This window comes from Aquarana catesbeiana, linkage group LG01, assembly GCF_042186555.1.
Source record: "Aquarana catesbeiana isolate 2022-GZ linkage group LG01, ASM4218655v1, whole genome shotgun sequence".
Lineage (NCBI taxonomy): Eukaryota > Metazoa > Chordata > Amphibia > Anura > Ranidae > Aquarana > Aquarana catesbeiana.
This window is the reverse complement of record NC_133324.1, coordinates 225999360-226018221: the sequence shown is the minus strand read 5'-3', so window position 1 is coordinate 226018221 and position 18862 is coordinate 225999360.

Genomic DNA, 18862 nt, shown 5'->3' with positions numbered 1-18862 from the left:
TGGCTGCATATGATGGGCACAGTGGCTGCATATGATGGGCACAAGTGGCTGCATATGATGGGCACAAGTGGCTGTGTATTATGGGCACAGGTGGCTGTGTTTGATGGGAACAAGTGGCTGTGTTTGATGGGCACAAGTGGCTGCGTTTGATGGGCACAAGTGGCCGCATTTGATGGGCACAGGTGGCTGCATATGATGGGCACAAGTGGCTGCATTTGATGTGCACAGTGGCTGCATTTGATGGGCAGAGTGGCTGAATTTGATGGGCACAAGTGGCTGCATTTTATGGGCACAAGTAGCTGCATTTGATGGGCACAGGTGGCTAAATTTGTTGGGCACAAGTGGCTGCATTTGATGGGCACAGTGGCTGCATTTGATGGGAAAGTGGCGGCATATGATGGGCACAGTGGCTGTGTTTGATGGGTACAATTGGCTGCGTTTGATGGGCACAAGTGGCTGCATTTGATGGGCAAGTGGCTGCATTTGATGGGCACAGTGGCTGCATTTGATGGGCACAAGTGGCTGCATTTGATGGGCAAGTGGCTGCGTATTATGGGCACAGTGGCTGCATTTGATGGGCACAAATGGCTGCATTTGATGGGCACAAGTGGCTGCATTTGATGGGCTCTAGTGGCTGCATATGATGGGCACAGTGGCTGCATATGATGGGCACAAGTGGCTGCGTATTGTGGGCACAGGTGGCTGCATTTGATGAGCACAAGTGGCTGTGTTTGATGGGCACAAGTGGCTGCGTTTGATGGGCACAATTGGCCGCATTTGATGGGCACAGGTGGCAGCATATGATAGGCACAAGTGGATGAAATTGATGGGCACAAGTAGCTGCATTTGATGGGCACAGGTGGCTAAATTTGTTGGGCACAAGTGGCTGCATTTGATGGGCACAGTGGCTGCATTTGATGGGAAAGTGGCGGCATATGATGGGCACAGTGGCTGTGTTTGATGGGTACAATTGGCTGCGTTTGATTGGCACAAGTGGCTGCATTTGATGGGCAAGTGGCTGCATTTGATGGGCACAGTGGCTGCATTTTATGGGCACAGGTGGCTGCATTTGATGGGCAAGTGGCTGCGTATTATGGGCACAGTGGCTGCATTTGATGGGCACAAATGGCTGCATTTGATGGGCACAAGTGGCTGCATTTGATGGGCTCTAGTGGCTGCATATGATGGGCAAAGTGGCTGCATATGATGGGCACAAGTGGCTGCGTATTGTGGGCACAGGTGGCTGCATTTGATGGGCACAAGTGGCTGTGTTTGATGGGCACAAGTGGCTGCGTTTGATGGGCACAATTGGCCGCATTTGATGGGCACAGGTGGCAGCATATGATAGGCACAAGTGGATGAAATTGATGGGCACAGGTGGCTGCATTTGATGGGCACACTGGCTGCATTTGATGGGCAGAGTGGCTTAATTTGATGGGCACAAGTGGCTGCATTTGATGGGTACAGGTGGCTGCATTTGATGGGCACAGTGGCTTCATTTGATGGGCAAAAGTGGCTGCATTTGATGGGCACAAGTGGCTGTGTTTGATGAGCACAATGGCTGCATTTGATGGGCACAATGGCTGCATTTGATGAGCACAGTGAGGCTGCAATTGATGGGCACAAGTGGCTGAATTTTATGGGCACAGTGGCTGCTTTTGATGGGCACAAGTGGCTGCTTTGATGGGCACAAATGGCTGCATTTGATGGGCACAGGTGGCTGCATTTGATGGGCTCAGTGGCTGCATTTGATGGGCACAATTGGCTGCATTTGATGGGCACAATTGGCTGCGTTTGATAGGCACAAGTGGCTGCATATGATAGGCACAGTGGTGGCATATGATGGGCACAAATGGCTGCATTTGATGGGAAAAATGGCTGCGTTTGATGGGCACAATGGCTGCATTTTATGGGCACAGTGAGGCTGCAATTGATGGGGGGTTTTAGTATTTTTCTGTTTGTTTGTGCCCTCCAAAAAATTTTGAGCACCAGCAGCCACTGTTCTGCATCCAGTGTAGCCTATATCTACAGTGCATTCTGTGGTGTAATGTTTCTAATACACTTCAGGTGGTGTACACACTATCTAATAAAGTGTAGTGTGGTGTTGCAAAACAAAAAATACATAATGTCTGGAAGGCCACCAAGGAGAGACAGACGCTCACAGGCTACTAAAAGAGGGCAAGCAGCCTCTGTGTCTACAGTCAACAGTGGTGGTCGTGGACATGGTGCATCCTCTGCAGGTGGCCGTGGGGCACGCTTGTCCTTTTTTTGCTGGCTGTGTTATTGAGCCACAACATGCAGAAGAGTTGGTGGAGTGGATAATAAAGTCATCCTCATCCTCCGTCACCCAGGCTCAGAGTAGTTTGCCTTCCAACGCAGCTGCCAAAGCGGCCTATTCCACTGGCTCCTTGTCCACAATCACTCCGTCCATAGCCACATATTATGCATGGAAGAGTCCCCAGAATTATTCGACCACAGTGTCGGGTACATGCTGCTGGAGGATACGCAGCGATTTGAAGGCTCCGATGTAGGTTTCCAGTTTGAGGAAGGGGCAGTCATGTTTCCCCAGCTGCAGCATACTGACTGTGCTTGAGTGCCTGAGAGAAGTGAGGAGGAGGAGGCACAAATCCAACGAGGCAGGATGTCCTCTAGGGTGCAGCTTAAGGGCAGTCACCCTATTGTATCACACCGCAAAGCTCTGCAAGTGTAGGGCACTGCTGACTCCCTGCTGACATGTGTGCAGCAGATCGCACTGTTGCTATTTGCAACCTATGTCTGAAGCAGATCAAGCATGACCAGAACAGCAGCCGCTTGGGCACCACATACTTGACCAAGCATATGATGACCTGCCATGCAGTCCGTTGGCAACAGCACTTGAAAAATCCACATCAAAGAAAAAGGCAGACTTCCCCTTACTCCTCATCTGGGATCTCCAACTCTACTATACCTCCAGTCCTCTCAAAAACCTGCACTGGCTGCGTTTGATGGGCACAAGTGGCTGCATTTGATGGGCAAGTGGCTGCATTTGATGGGCACAGTGGCTGCATTTGATGGGCACAATTGGCTGCATTTGATGGGCAAGTGGCTGCGTATGATGGGCACAGTGGCTGCATTTGATGGGCACAAGTGGCTGCATTTGATGGGCACAAGTGGCTGCATTTGATGGGCACTAGTGGCTGCATATGATGGGCACAGTGGCTGCATATGATGGGCACAAGTGGCTGCGTATTGTGGGCACAGGTGGCTGCATTTGATGGGCACAAGTGGCTGTGTTTGATGGGCACAAGTGGCTGCGTTTGATGGGCACAATTGGCCTCATTTGATGGGCACAGGTGGCAGCATATGATGGGCACAAGTGGATGAATTTGATGGGCACAGGTGGCTGCATTTGATGGGCACACTGGCTGCATTTGATGGGCAGAGTGGCTTAATTTGATGGGTACAAGTGGCTGCATTTGATGGGTACAAGTGGCTGCATTTGATGGGCACAGTGGCTTCATTTGATGGGCACAAGTGGCTGCATTTGATGGGCACAAGTGGCTGCATTTGATGAGCACAATGGCTGCATTTGATGGGCACAATGGCTGCATTTGATGGGCACAGTGAGGCTGCAATTGATGGGCACAAGTGGCTGAATTTTATGGGCACAGTGGCTGCTTTTGATGGGCACAAGTGGCTGCTTTGATGGGCACAAGTGGCTGCATTTGATGGGTACAGTGGCTGCATTTGATGGGCACAAGTGGCTGCATTTGATGGGCACAATTGGCTGCGTTTGATAGGCACAAGTGGCTGCATATGATGGGCACAGTGGTGGCATATGATGGGCACAAGTGGCTGCATTTGATGGGAAAAATGGCTGCGTTTGATGGGCACAATGGCTGCAGTTTATGGGCACAGTGAGGCTGCAATTGATGGGGGGTTTCAGTATTTTTCTGTTTGTTTGTGCCCTCCAAAAAATTTTGAGCACCAGCAGCCACTGTTCCTCATCCAGTGTAGCCTATATCTACAGTGCATTCTGTGGTGTGATGTTTCTAATACACTTCAGGTGGTGTACACACTATCTAATAAAGTGTAGTGTGGTGTTGCAAAACAAAAAATACATCATGTCTGGAAGGCCACCAAGGAGAGACAGACGCTCACAGGCTACTAAAAGAGGGCAAGCAGTCTGTCACGTACCTGGTGGCGGAGCCCAGAGTGCAGGGAATGGCCTCTCGTGTGCCTCCGGCTCAGGAACCCCTGATAGAGGAAACAGGGGCTCGAGAGCGCAGTGGGCCACAAGCGCCTGGCAGGTGGCAGGTGTCTCTGTAGTACAACTGAAGCACTGGAACAGCGGGCTGTAAGAAGGTGCACTGGAACTCTGGCAGGAACACTGGAACCACTGGCTGTGAGAGGAAGCACTGTAGCAGGCAGGAACTCTGGAACAGCAGGCAGCAGGGAGGTGTTCTGTAGTTCAGCTGGAGCACGGGAACAGCAGGCTGTAAGAGGGTGCACTGGAACTCTGGCAGGAACACTGGAACCACTGGCTGTGAGAGGAAACACTGTAGCAGGCAGGAACTCTGGAACAGCAGGCAGCAGGGAGGTGTTCTGTAGTTCAGCTGGAGCACGGGAACAGCAGGCTGTAAGAGGGTGCACTGGAACTCTGGCAGGAACACTGGAACCACTGGCTGTGAAAGGAAGCACTGTAGCAGGCAGGAACTCTGGAACAGCAGGCAGCAGGGAGGTGTTCTGTAGTTCAGCTGGAGCACGAGCAGGATCAGACAGGCCGGGTCAACACTGGCGGGCAAGCAGATACCAAACGGAGGCAGAAGAGTAGTCAGGATACAGTCTGGATCGGCAACAGGCAGGCAGCGGATAACCATAGGAAGAGGCAGGAGAATAGTCAAACGAGCCGGGGTCAGGGACTGGCAGCAAACAGGAGTAGTCAGGAACAGGCCGGGTAAACAGGAAGCAGGTAGGCAGGTATTCAGGTAGCTTAGGGTCACAGGGAACGCTGTAGACCGGACAGCAAGAAAGCATGCTGACAGGCTCCTTTAAATAGGCCTAATGGCGCCAAATGCTGTCACACTACACGTCCGCGCACGCCTGCGCGCACTCGTGCATGCCCGTGTACCGATCGCACGTGCCCGTTCATACCATCGTGCACCCGCGTACACCCGTTCATACTCACGCGCCTCCGCGCGCGTCCTCTGGCACTATCAACAGTGGTTCTGTTAACCGATCTTCCACCGACGGCTGTGCTAACAGGACGCCTTTCATGACATTGCCCCCCCCAAGGGGCAGCCTACGGATGCCCAACTGTGCCATCTTACTTGGGTGAGACCTTTTAAAGGCAAGAATCAGCCTCCTCGCATGGATGTTGGACTCCGGCTCCCAGGAGTTCTCCTCAGGCCCGTATCCCTTCCACTTTACCAAAAACTGGACTTGGTTACGTCTCTTCCAGCAATCCAGAATGGACTCCACCTCATATTCAGTTTCTCCGTCAATGATTACAGGTTCAGGGGGATCGACCCTCCAGTTGACAAAAGGATCAGGAACCGTGGGTTTGAGTAGGGCCACGTGAAAGACCGGGTGGATCCGGAATGATTCCGGTAACTTCAGTTCATAGGCCACATTATTAATCTTCCTAAGAACTGGGAAGGGACCCACAAATTTAGGGCCCAATTTCTTGGAAGGACATGCCAATTTTAAATTCAAAGTAGACAGCCAGACCTGATCCCCAGGCTTGAGGTCAAGCTCCCCCCTTCTCTTCTTGTCAAACACCTCTTTGTTGTAGTTCTGAGTCCTTGCCATGGTCTCCTGCAGAAGTTTATTATTTGACTCGAAGAAGTTTAGATTCTCCTGAACAGCTGGTACTGGACACTCCGGAATGTTACTGGACAGTAACAGGGGATGGAAACCATAATTTGCAAAAAATGGTGATTGCTTTGTGGCGGGATGGACAGAATTATTATAAGCAAATTCGGCAAGAGGTAGAAGCGGGGGTCCAATCGTCCTGGGAGAAAGAAGAAAAGAAGAAAAGCAGCGCAGATACTGCTCCTGATTTGTTCTTTCCGTCTGGCCATTTGTTTGGGGGTGGTAGGCAGAGGAGAAAGAAAGGTCAATTTTCAAAGATCCACAGAGCGCCTTCCAAAACTTGGAAGTAAATTGCACCCCCCAATCTGAAGTAATGTTTGCAGGAATGCCATGAAGCCTCACCACTTCCTTGATAAATGTCCTTGCAGTCTCAGCAGCAGTAGGTGTGCCCTTCATTGGTAAGAAATGAGCCATTTTTGATAGTCTATCCACTACTACAAAGATTGTAGTATAGCCTTCTGAAGATGGCAGCTCGACAATAAAATCCATGGAGATCATCCTCCATGGCCTCTCCGGAATGGGTAGTGGCTTCAACAGACCCCAAGCCTTACATTTGCTGCCCTTGTTTTGAATGCAAGTGGCACATGCTTCCACATAGTCCCTGCAATCTTTCCTTAACTGCGGCCACCAGAAAGTGCGTTGAAGGAGTTCAGACGTCTTGTACACACCGAAGTGGCCGGCCAACATGTGGTCATGACAGGAACTAAGAACTGCCGCTCGCAACTCCTGGGGTACGAAGATCTTATCTTTGAACCAAAGAAGCTCATCTCTGGACTGTAGCACTGGATCAGGTGGAGCAGAGGCGTCCCTAGAAGCTTGCTTGATCTGTGACAGTAGATCCCCTTGGAGCAGCAGGAAGTTTCCTGAGGACAAGATGGTGTCTGGTGCCTGAAGGGCCTGGTATGGATTTAGGGGGGGACAGCCACACCATTTTTTTGTATTCTTGGTATTTTTATTTATATTGCTGGGATCCGACAATACTTTACAGCCGTGAGCAGTTTTCAATGAAATTCTTTCCTTTAGAAATGTCATTTTGCTGTGGCACTGTTATAAACATGGGAAAGATGCGCTACTTTACATGCATACTAAAGACACCCCCAGGCACGATATTTAAAGGAATATTTCATTTTTATTTCACTTTAAGCATTATTAAAAGCACTGCTCCTGAAAAACGTACGTTTTTAAAACTTTTTTTTCCATTGATACATGTTCCCTGGGGCAGGACCCGGGTCCCCAAACACTTTTCATGGCAATAACTTGCATATAAGCCTTTAATATGAGCACTTTTGATTTTTCACCTTCACGTCCCATAGACTTTAATGGTGTTTACGTGCTCGCAAAAATGTTTTGCCTGTTCGCATATTCTGCTGCAAACTGAACCAGGGGGTGTTCGGCTCATCCCTATTCAGGAGTATGCTGCATACAGAAGGTATAGTTCAGAAGTACACTGTGTACAGAGGGCAGGGCTCAGGATTAAGCTGCATACAGAGAGCAGAGTTCAGGAGTATGCTATGTACAGAGGGAAGGGTTCAAGAGTAAGGATGAGCTTCGAGTTCGAGTCGAACTCATGTTCGACTCGAACATTGGCTGTTCACAAGTTCGCCGAACAGCGAACAATTTGGGGTGTTCGTGGCAAATTCGAATGCCGCAGAACACCCTTTAAAAGTCTATGGGAGAAATCAAAAGTGCTAATTTTAAAGGCTTATATGCAAGTTATTGTCATAAAAAGTGTTTGGGGACCTAGGTCCTGCCCCAGGGGACATGGATCAATGCAAAAAAAGTTTTAAAAACGGCCGTTTTTTCAGGAGCAGTGATTTTAATAATTCTTAAAGTCAAACAATAAAAGTGTAATATCCCTTTAAATTTCCTACCTGGGGGGTGTCTATAGTATGCCTGTAAAGGGGCGCATGTTTCCCGTGTTTAGAACAGTCTGACAGCAAAATGACAATTCGAAGGAAAAATTCTATTTAAAACTACCCGCGGCTATTGCATTGCCGACAATACACATAGAAGTTCATTGATAAAAACGGCATGGGAATTCAACACAGGGAAACCCTGAACCAAAATTAAAAAAAAAAAAAATGACGTGGGGTTCCCCGTAAATTCCATACCAGACTCTTCAAGTCTGGTATGGATTTTAAGGGGAACCCCGCGCCAAAAAAAAAAAAAAAATGGCGTGGGGTCCCCCCAAAAATCCATACCAGACCCTTATCCGAGCACGCAACCTGGCAGAAAAGAGGGGGGGACGAGAGTGCGGCCCCCCTCCTGAACCGTACCAGGCCACATGCCCCCAACAATGGGAGGGTGCTTTGGGGTAGCCCCCCAAAACACCTTGTCCCCATGTTGATGAGGACAAGGGCCTCATCCCCACAACCCTGGCCGGTGGTTGTGGGGGTCTGCGGGCGGGGGGCTTATCGGAATCTGGAACCCCCAGATCCCGGCCCCCCCCCTGTGTGAAATGGTAAAGGGGGTACTTACCCCTACCATTTCACTAAAAACTGTCAAGAATGTTAAAAATGACAAGAGACAGTTTTTGACAATTCCTTTATTTAAATGCTTCTTCTTCTATCTTCCTTCATCTTCTTCTGGTTCTTCTGGCTCTTCTGGTTCTTCCTCCGGCGTTCTTGTCCAGCATCTCCTCCGCGGCGTCTTCTATCTTCTTCTCCTCAGGCCGCTCCCGCTCTTCTCTTCATCTTCTTCTTCATCCTCTTCTCTTCTTCCTTCTTCTCTTCTTCATTTTCTTCTCCGGGCCGCTCCGCACCCATGCTGAGAAGAGCGGGAGTCTCCCCCCATGCCATGGGTGCGGAGCGGCCCGAGGAGAAGAAGATAGAAGACGCCGCGGAGGGGATGCTGGAAGAGAACGCCGGAGGAAGAACCAGAAGAGCCAGAAGAACCAGAAGAAGAAGAAGATGAAGGAAGATAGAAGAAAGAAGAAGCATTTAAATAAAGGAATTGTCAAAAACTGTCTCTTGTCATTTTTAACATTTTTGACAGTTTTTTAGTGAAATGGTAGGGGTAAGTACCCCCTTACCATTTCACACAGGGGGGCGGGATCTGGGGGTCCCCTTGTTAAAGGGGGCTTCCAGATTCTGATAAGCCCCCCGCCCGCAGACCCCCACAACCACCGGCCAGGGTTGTGGGGATGAGGCCCTTGTCCTCATCAACATGGGGACAAGGTGTTTTGGGGGGCTACCCCAAAGCACCCTCCCAATGTTGAGGGCATGTGGCCTGGTACGGTTCAGGAGGGGGGCCGCACTCTCGTCCCCCCTCTTTTCCTGTGGCCTGCCAGGTTGCGTGCTCGGATAAGGGTCTGGTATGGATTTTTGGGGGGACCCCACGCCGTTTTTTTTTTTTTTTTTTGGCGCGGGGTTCCCCTTAAAATCCATACCAGACCCAAGGGGGCGTGGGGACCGGGCTCCAAGATGGACGCTTAGCCTAGGAGCTCCGTCCATCCGCCAGAGAAAATCCACCGCCATCCGAGTCCACCGGCTCCAACCGCGGGAACAAACACCGGTATCCTCCACACAGAGACCCGTGGAACACTATAACGATGCCTAGGCAACGAAAAGACCCCCAGCAGCCGCGCAAGCTCTCCAGCTATTTTCCTTTAGAGACGAGCAGGCTACGACAAAATGGCGGCGGCGCGCGAGATCAACGGCCTGCTCACAGGGCCGAAAATCACAACAACCACTGCGGAGTGACGTTAGCCTCATCCTGCGCTGCCAAGGCTCCCAGTGAATCATCCTCAGGGCTGACCAGCCCCACTACCAGAAGCCCAGCAAAATCTAAACCCAGGAGAGACTCCCCTGCTAGGCCGCACATCGATCTCAACATGGAGGTAAGCGGGCAGCAACACTCCTCCACAGCACAGAGGGCACCTGAAGGAGATCCCATAGCAGATTTCCCCACAGCAGACAGACCCATCTCTGACACTACCTTAAAGGTAAGCAAGCTGATATGATCAGGGGGATTAACAAATGCCACAGAGAAGTACAAGCCCTAGGCACCAGAGTGGATCAAATAGAACACAAGATGGAGGAATATACCTCATCATATAATGTGATGGTAGAGGCCCACACAGCACAGGGGGAAGATATAACATGGATGAAGGATAAAATCGCAGACCTCGAGGACAGGTCCAGGAGGAATAACCTCAAACTGCGGGGAATCCCAGAGTCTGTCCCCCCTAATCAACTGCTGCAATATGCACAAGCCATGTTCTCCACACTAATACCAGAATTAACAGCCCAAGAACTCACTGTGGACAGAGTCCCCAAGCCATCATTCCTCCCTGATGACATCCCACGAGACGTCCTAATGAGAGTTCATTATTACCATGTAAAAGAACAAATACTACTGGAGTCCTGTAAACCGGATAAAATCTCTCCACCATACGCTAACATAAGGCTGCTCCCCGACCTCTCCAGACATACGCTACAAAGGCGCCGCAACCTGGCGACTATTACTAAAGTGCTGAGAAACCACAACATCCTCCACAAGTGGAAATGTCCAGCAACACTCTCGATCACCCATAATGGAACCACCACACTGGTTTCCACGTTGGAGGAAGGAATCGCCACTCTAAGAAAATGGAACATCCTTCCAGATCAAGCCGCACATCATTCCACCACAGATAATCTACAATCCATGCACAATGATTGGCAAGTGGTGTCTCATAAGCGATCACATAAGAAAGCTGCCGGTGGAAACTCATAAAATAACCACCTGAAATCATACGAAATTCTCCGGAGACAGGAGATCTATGTTTGAATTCTCCTCTACCCCTCCGAGTAACAAGCAGCAGACATCACTGCACATGGATCCGTTTCAAGATCCTCTTCTTATATTACCCATGTTGACTTTATTTTTTGTTGTTTTTACCCTTTGTTCTTTTGTTCTCCATTCGATATACACAGACATCCCCGTATCCATCGTATTCCAACTACGGAAGACAGCTGGCATCAGACTGCTTACCCACTACGGAAGGAACCATACCACAGAAAACCGCACGGTCACAGTGAGTACCTGCACCACACAACCAAAAAGCAACACGCGATACCCAAGCAATGTCGATTACATGCCTCTCCATTAATGCCCGGGGTCTGAACCACCCCACTAAAAGATTTTCCTTATGGAAGGAAGCATGCAAACACAGAGTCGACATACTCTGTGTCCAGGAAACTCACTTCCAAATAAACAAAACTCCACACTGCTCCCATAAAGACTATCCACATATACTCCTGGCCTGCACACCCAACCGAAAGAAGGGTGGAGTCTTGCTAGCCATAAACAACTCTGTATCCTTCCAACACAAAGAATCATTTATAGACGAGGGAGGGAGATACATAATCGTCACCGGAGACATTAACTCCAAACCATATACCTTAGTCACGCTATACTCTCCGAACTCAAACCAACTTCGATTTATAAAAAAGGTACTCAAAAAAGCTAACCATATGAAATATGGTAATATCCTGTTGTGCGGGGACTTTAACCTAGTTGCAGATCCTTCTCTGGACTCCACTACAATGAACTCTAGAGGCACAGTATCTCTTCAAACCCTTCTCTGTACAGAAGAACTGTTCGACGTATGGAGATGCCACCACGCCAATGAAAAGGACTATACCTTTTTTTCACATAGACATCGCTCATACTCACGTATAGACATGTTCCTTACAGATAAGTGGCTTCTACAACTAGCAGAATCTACTAAAATACATGACATCACGTGGTCAGACCACGCTGCGATATCTATGACTATTAAAGATAAGAGTGTCTCCTCTTCACCCCCCATCTGGCGCTGCAATATACGACTATTACAGGAACCCCACACCCACACCAAAATCTCTCAACATCTTCAAAACTTCTTCCTTGATAATGTAGAATCAGTACAGGACCCGTACACTATATGGAACTCACACAAGGCCTATATGAGAGGCATACTTATCCAATTAGGTGCCCAAGAAAAAAGACGTCATACACAAAAATTGAATACCTTACTATCGGAAATTCACGACACTGAAACACTAAACAAACGAATACCCACCTCTACCCTAACACATAAACTTGCTACACTCAGGGAAACATTGAGAGAACATCTATCCCAACAATATGACATACACTTTAGACGCTTACAGCTAAACTACTACGCTAACGCCAATAGAGCAGGCAAATACTTAGCAAACAGATTAAAAGCAAGGCGTAACAAATCCAGAATAGCATATCCTAAACATCCTACCTTACATCACAAAATCATAGATCCTCAAGCTATAGCAAACCAATTTGCTGATTATTACAGCTCATTATACAACTTACACATGGACCCCGACACGCCTCAACTGACAACAGACAAAATTCAATCTTTTTTACAGGGACTAAACCTCCCACACCTCTCTGAACACCAACTAAATAGTCTGAACACTTCTTTTTCATATCAAGAAATAGAAACTGTCATAGATTCACTTCCAAATGGTAAATCACCAGGGCCAGACGGGTTCTCTAACGAGTACTTCAAGACTTTTAAACACATTCTCTCACACCACATGCAACCAGTCTTCAACAAAGCAGCCACTTCTGCAAACTTCCCTCAAGAAATGCTGAGAGCACACATAGTGACCTTACCAAAACCAGGAAAGGACCCCATTACACCAGCTAATTTCAGACCAATATCCCTTCTCAACTCAGACATTAAAGTATATGCAAAACTACTGGCCAAAAGATTAATGGGCATCAATCCATCAATCATCCAACGCGACCAGATGGGTTTTGTGAAGGGGAGACAAACTTCGGATGCAACTAGAAGGATTATCAATGTAATACATTATGCTGAAACAAATCAAACGCCCTCTCTGCTATTATCTATAGATGCAGAGAAGGCGTTCGATAGGGTCCACTGGACATACATAGAAATGGTACTATCCAAATTTGGTTTCAAAGGCCCCATCTTAACAGCTATACTGGCACTTTATTCGTGCCCGTCTGCACAGGTATACTCAGCTGGCTTTCTATCCAAACCATTCAACATATCCAATGGGACCAGACAAGGTTGCCCATTGTCACTGATCATCTTCAATCTCATGATTGAACCATTAGCTGAAACAATTAGATCACACCCCATGATCACCGGGTTCCAATTTGGTTCGAGCATGCATACCATCAACTTATTTGCGGACGATGTCATACTGCTTTTGACCAATCCGTTGACATCCCTAACCCAAGCCCATAAAATACTAACAGATTTTGGAGATATCTCATATTATAAAGTGAATTTTACCAAATCCCTAATTCTAGCCTTGGGAATATCATCCCAAATACGGAAGATTCTGCAAAACACATAACGCAAAACACATAACACAAAAAAGCCCTATATGTGGAGCGAAAAAGGTATTACCTACCTAGGCATCACATTGACCAATTCTATCTCCACACTGGTTAAAACTAACTTGAATATACTAATTACCAAACTGGAAAAGCAGTTGAGAGATATGGCGAATAAAGAAATCTCCTGGCTAGGTAGAATAGCAGCCTATAAAATGCTAATATTGCCACAAATCCTATATATATTCCGTACCATACCACTTCATATACCACAATTTTATCTCAACCACCTGTCTAGACTTGGATGGAAATACATCTGGGAAGGCAAAAAAGCTAGATGTCCCCGTAATAATCTTATTTCTCACAGGAAAGTAGGAGGGGCTGGCCTAGTAGATATAGATGACTATCTATGGGCAGTTAGACTGGACCACATCAAATACTGGTTTCGTACACACGAAAATCCACTATGGGTAGACATAGAAAAGACGATTGCACCGACAAATGACCTCACACTACTACTTCTAGGTGATATATGGTCACCATGGGACTTATCGAGTATCTCACCTACCATGCAGACTTCTTTAAAGGCATGGAGATTCATCCTCCGGATAACAGCAACTGTTGCAGGGGAAATAAACTATAGAATACCATTGCATATATTAGAAGCAAAAATACCAATGCTCTCAGTCAAAGAATTAGTGAGATGCGGCATCACACACGTATCGGACCTATATGATGGAACACAGCCCATGTACACAGAACAAATAATGGCACAATACCAATTGCCTAGCAACAAACTGTTCTCCTGTCTTCGAATATCACACTTTCTCAAATCTCTCCCTAGACCACAACTAAAAATCTCGCCAAAAATTTGGCAATTTTACGCTACTGACAGGCAGGATACAAAAGGAATTTCACAATTCTATAATCTTCTCCACGACAAGCAAACATTTAAAAAAACCATAGCAATGAGCAAATGGGAACACGACTTGGGTACCTCATTGTCCAACGAGCAATGGCAATGTGCGTTCAAGGAAATACACAAAGCCTCCCATTGTGTAAAACACTGGGAATTGACCATAAAAATAACAAACAGGTGGTACTATACACCATATAGATTAGCTTCCTTCTTACTAGAATCATCACCACAATGCTGGAGAGACTGTGGGCAAATAGGAAATTTATTACACATGTTATGGCAATGCCCGAATGTCAGGAGTCTCTGGAACCAAACATTCCAACTAATCTCTTCCCTAACAGGTATATTGACTTCCGCAACACCGGCCTTAGCAATTCTACATTTAGGTATAGATAGGTTTCCACCAGTTTATAGACCAGTCGTGAGTCACGTTCTACTAGAGACACGACTACTAATATTACGTAATTGGAAGTCAAAAAATGCCACAAACCTCTCTGATGTTACAAAAGCAGTCCACAGGAACTACACATTCGAACGTCTCATAGCAATCAACTCTATGCAATGCAATCTGTTTGATAAATGTTGGTCAATATGGCCTACACAGTAATAGCGCCTCCCGAATGTCTCATATGATAGATACTCTATGTATGCTCCAAGGCAGTTCTTATGACTAAACTGATGTTTTGATACCACCCATTTTAATTTATTCCATGTCTAAAAACTTTATGTATACATATTAACCAAAGAAGTATAACTAGATGTATATTGTGTATATCGAATTACCTTACCTGATTTGTATACTGTTTTAAATGAAAATTTCAATAAAAAATATTGAAACAAAAAAAAAAAAAAATCCATACCAGACCTGAAGGGTCTGGTATGGAATTTAGGGGGAACCCCACCTCATTTTTTTTTTAAATTTTGGTTTGGGGTTTCCCTGTGTTGAATTCCCATGCCATTTTTATCAATGAACTTCTATGTCTATTGTCGGCAATGCAATAGCCTCGGGTAGTTTTAAATGGAATTTTTCCTTCGAAATGTCATTTTGCTGTCAGACTGTTCTAAACACGGGAAACATGCGCCCCTTTACAGGCATACTATAGACACCCCCCAGGTATGAAATTTAAAGGGATATTATACTTTTATTGTTTGACTTTAAGCATTATTAAAATCACTGCTCCTGAAAAAACGGCCGTTTTTAAAACTTTTTTTTGCATTGATCCATGTCCCCTGGGGCAGGACCCGGGTCACCCAAACACTTTTTATGACAATAACTTGCATATAAGCCTTTAAAATTAGCACTTTTGATTATTCATGTTCGTGTCCCATAGACTTTAACGGTGTTCGCGTGTTCGAGCGAACTTTTTTCCTGTTCGCATGTTCTGGTGCGAACCGAACAGGGGGGTGTTCGGCTCATCCCTATTCAAGAGTACGCTGCATACAGGCGGCAGGGTACAGGAGTACCCTGCATACAGAGGGCAGGGTTCAGGAGTAAGCTGCATACAGAGGGCAGGGTTCAGGAGTAAGCTGCATAAAGAGGGCAGGTTTCAGGAGTATGCTGCGTACAGAGCGCAGGATTCAGGAGGATGCTTCATACCGAGGGAAGGGTTCAGGAGTATGCTGCACACAGAGAGCAGGGTTCAGGAGTACACTGCATACAGAGGGCAGGGTTCAGAAGTATGCTGCTTACAGAGGACAGGTTTCAGCAGTAAGCTGAGCACAGAGGGCAGGGTTAAGGAGTAGTCTGTGTACAGGGGGCAGAGGTCAGGAGTACACTGCATTCACCCATCTGTGTGACTTTGCCACCAATGTAATGTTATATACAGATTTTGAAAAAAATAATCCATTGGTAGGTGGCCTGAAATAGTCTGCACATTTCCTTACTACTAGAGAAATACATCAGACACAAAATACACAAATAAGAACAAATTATTTCTTGTGAATTACGACTCTATAAAATGTTAGCTGTCTTCCAAGAAGATCTTAATGAACCTTTAGCTGTATTCCTAATTTTAACATATTCATTTTTTTATTTATATTCTAGATTTTTATAGCAACTAACTTAAACTGCCCAGATAACATTATTCAATGATAAAGATTTCAAAAGGATATAAATATAGGGTCAACGTGGCTAATAACCACCAAGAAAATATCCAGGATGCTAAACATAAACCAGTTTCAAACATATAAAAATAAGCACTGGCTTTGGATATCAGAGACAATAAAATATATCAAAGCTAAAACTTTTTTTCTATTTTTGGATAGAGTAGGAAATGTTTAAGAGCCCCTGTCAAGATTTTTTTGGCAAGTTTTTTTAATTTCCATCTGTGTCCTGTTCAAGAAATTTGCTTTCACTTCTTGCCCTGTAGACACAGCAGCAGGTAAGAATCAAATCTCTCTAAAAATGAGATACATCTCCTTGTAGACAACTGTCCACACTAGAAGATTTCCCTGGCATTCTTATTCTCAAAATTGTAAATTTTTCCTCACTCTTAGTCCAAGTGACATGGTCACCAAGACAAATTAAGAGGCTAGATCTCTCAACATTGATGCATAAAATAATAAAAACAACAGAGGTTGCAATCTTTCCAAACTAAAAAAAAAGTTTTCCCTTTTGATATCATATGTAATGTTCTGTCATAGGGTCCTGGGTACTAAGATAGCTGTAACTGCACCCTTAACACACAAGTAACTAAATAAAATTTTAGACATTTGCTAAGAGAACAATCTCTCCCCAGAACTACACTCAAAACTCCCCAACTTCACAAAATAATATTATGAAGCCCACCTGGCACAACCCTCAAAATATCATACTGTACTCCCCTGCGACTCCTCTTTGGGTAAGACTTGAGTCAGTGGATTGTGACCCTCTCTCTACAGCAAATTATAAAATAATTATATAATTTGTTATATAGCTGGGGTCAGAGCCGCCATCAGGGGGGTACAGCGGATACAACTGTAAGGGGCCCCGGGGCAAAGGGGATCCATGTTGTGCACTAGAAATGATCTTGCAGCTTCTGTTGCTCTCTGTGTCATTGAGCTCAGACATCAAGCTCTTTACTGCCATATCTGGCTACTATGTGTATGTATGTGTGAGCTGCCTGTACTGTGCTCCACTGTGTCAGCAACATGTCAGCTCCTTTACAAGTAGGGACAATGAAGGAAAGGGAGGGGGGCCGTTTGTGTACAGGGAGGGACCAGAGGCATACAGGTGTGGGGGGACTGACATATATACAGGTGTGGGGGGGGCTGAAATATATACAGATGTGAGGGGGCTGGCATATATACAGGAGTGAGGGGGGCTGACATATATACAGGTGTGAGGGGGCTGGCATATATACAGGTGTGAGGGTGGGCTGGCATATATACAGGAGAGGGGGGCTGACATATATACAGGTGTGAGGGGACTGACATATATACAAGTGTGGGGGGGACTGACAAATATACAGGTGTGAGGGGGCTGGCATATACACAGGTGGGAGGCTGACATATATACAGGTGTGTGGGGGTGGGGCTGACATATATACAGGTGTGAGGGGAGCTGGCATATATACGAGTGTGAGGGGGGCTAGCATATATACAGGTGTTGAGGGTGGGCTGGCATATTTACAGGAGTGGGGGGCTAACATATATACAGATGTGAGGGGGCTGACATATATACAGGTGTGAGGGGGCTGACATATATACAGGTGTGGGGGGATTTACATATATACAGGTGTGAGGGGGCTGGCATATATACACGTGGGGAGCTGACATATATACAGGTGTGGGGGTGGGGCTGACATATATACAGGTGTGAGAGGAGCTGGCATATATAAAGGTGTGGGGGGGCTGGCATATATATACAGGTGGGGGTGGGCTGACATATAAACAGGTGTGAGGGGGGGCTGAAATATATACAGGTGTGAGGGGGGCTAGCATATATACAGGAGTGAGGGGGGTTGACATATATACAGGTGTGAGGGGGGCTGACATATATACAGGTGTGAGGGGGCTGACATATATACAGGTGTGGGGGGACTGACATATATACAGGTGTGAGGGTGCTGGCATATATACAGGTGTGTGGTGGGTGGGGCTGACATATATACAGGTGTGAGAGGAGCTGGCATATATAAAGGTGTGGGGAGCTGGTATATATACAGGTGTGTGTGGGGGGGCTGACATATATATACAGGTAGGGGGGCTGACATATATACAGGTGTGAGGAGGCTGACATACAGTATATACAGATGTGGGGGGTCTGACATATATACAGGTGTGAGGGGGCTGGCATATATACAGGTGTGTGGGGGGGGTGGGGCTGACATATATACAGGTGTGAGGGGGGCTGGCATATATACAAGTGTGTGTGGGGGGGCTGACATATATACAGGTGTGAGGGGGCTGACATATATACAGGTGTGAGGGGCTGACATATATACAGGTGTGGGGGGACTGACATATATACAGACATGTAGGGGGCTGGCATATATACAGGTGTGGGGGGGCTGGCATATATATGGGAGTGTGTGGGGGGGCTGACATATACACAGGTGTGAGGGGGCTGACATATATACAGGTGTGGGGGACTGACATATACACAGGTGTGGGGGGGTGGCATATATACAGGTGTGTGTGGGGGGGCTGACATATATACAGGTGTGAGGGGGCTGACATATATACAGGTGTGGGGAAACTGACATATATACAGGTGTGAGGGGGCTGACATATATACAGGTGTGAGGGGAGCTGGCATATATAAAGGTGTGGGGGACTGGCATATATACGTGC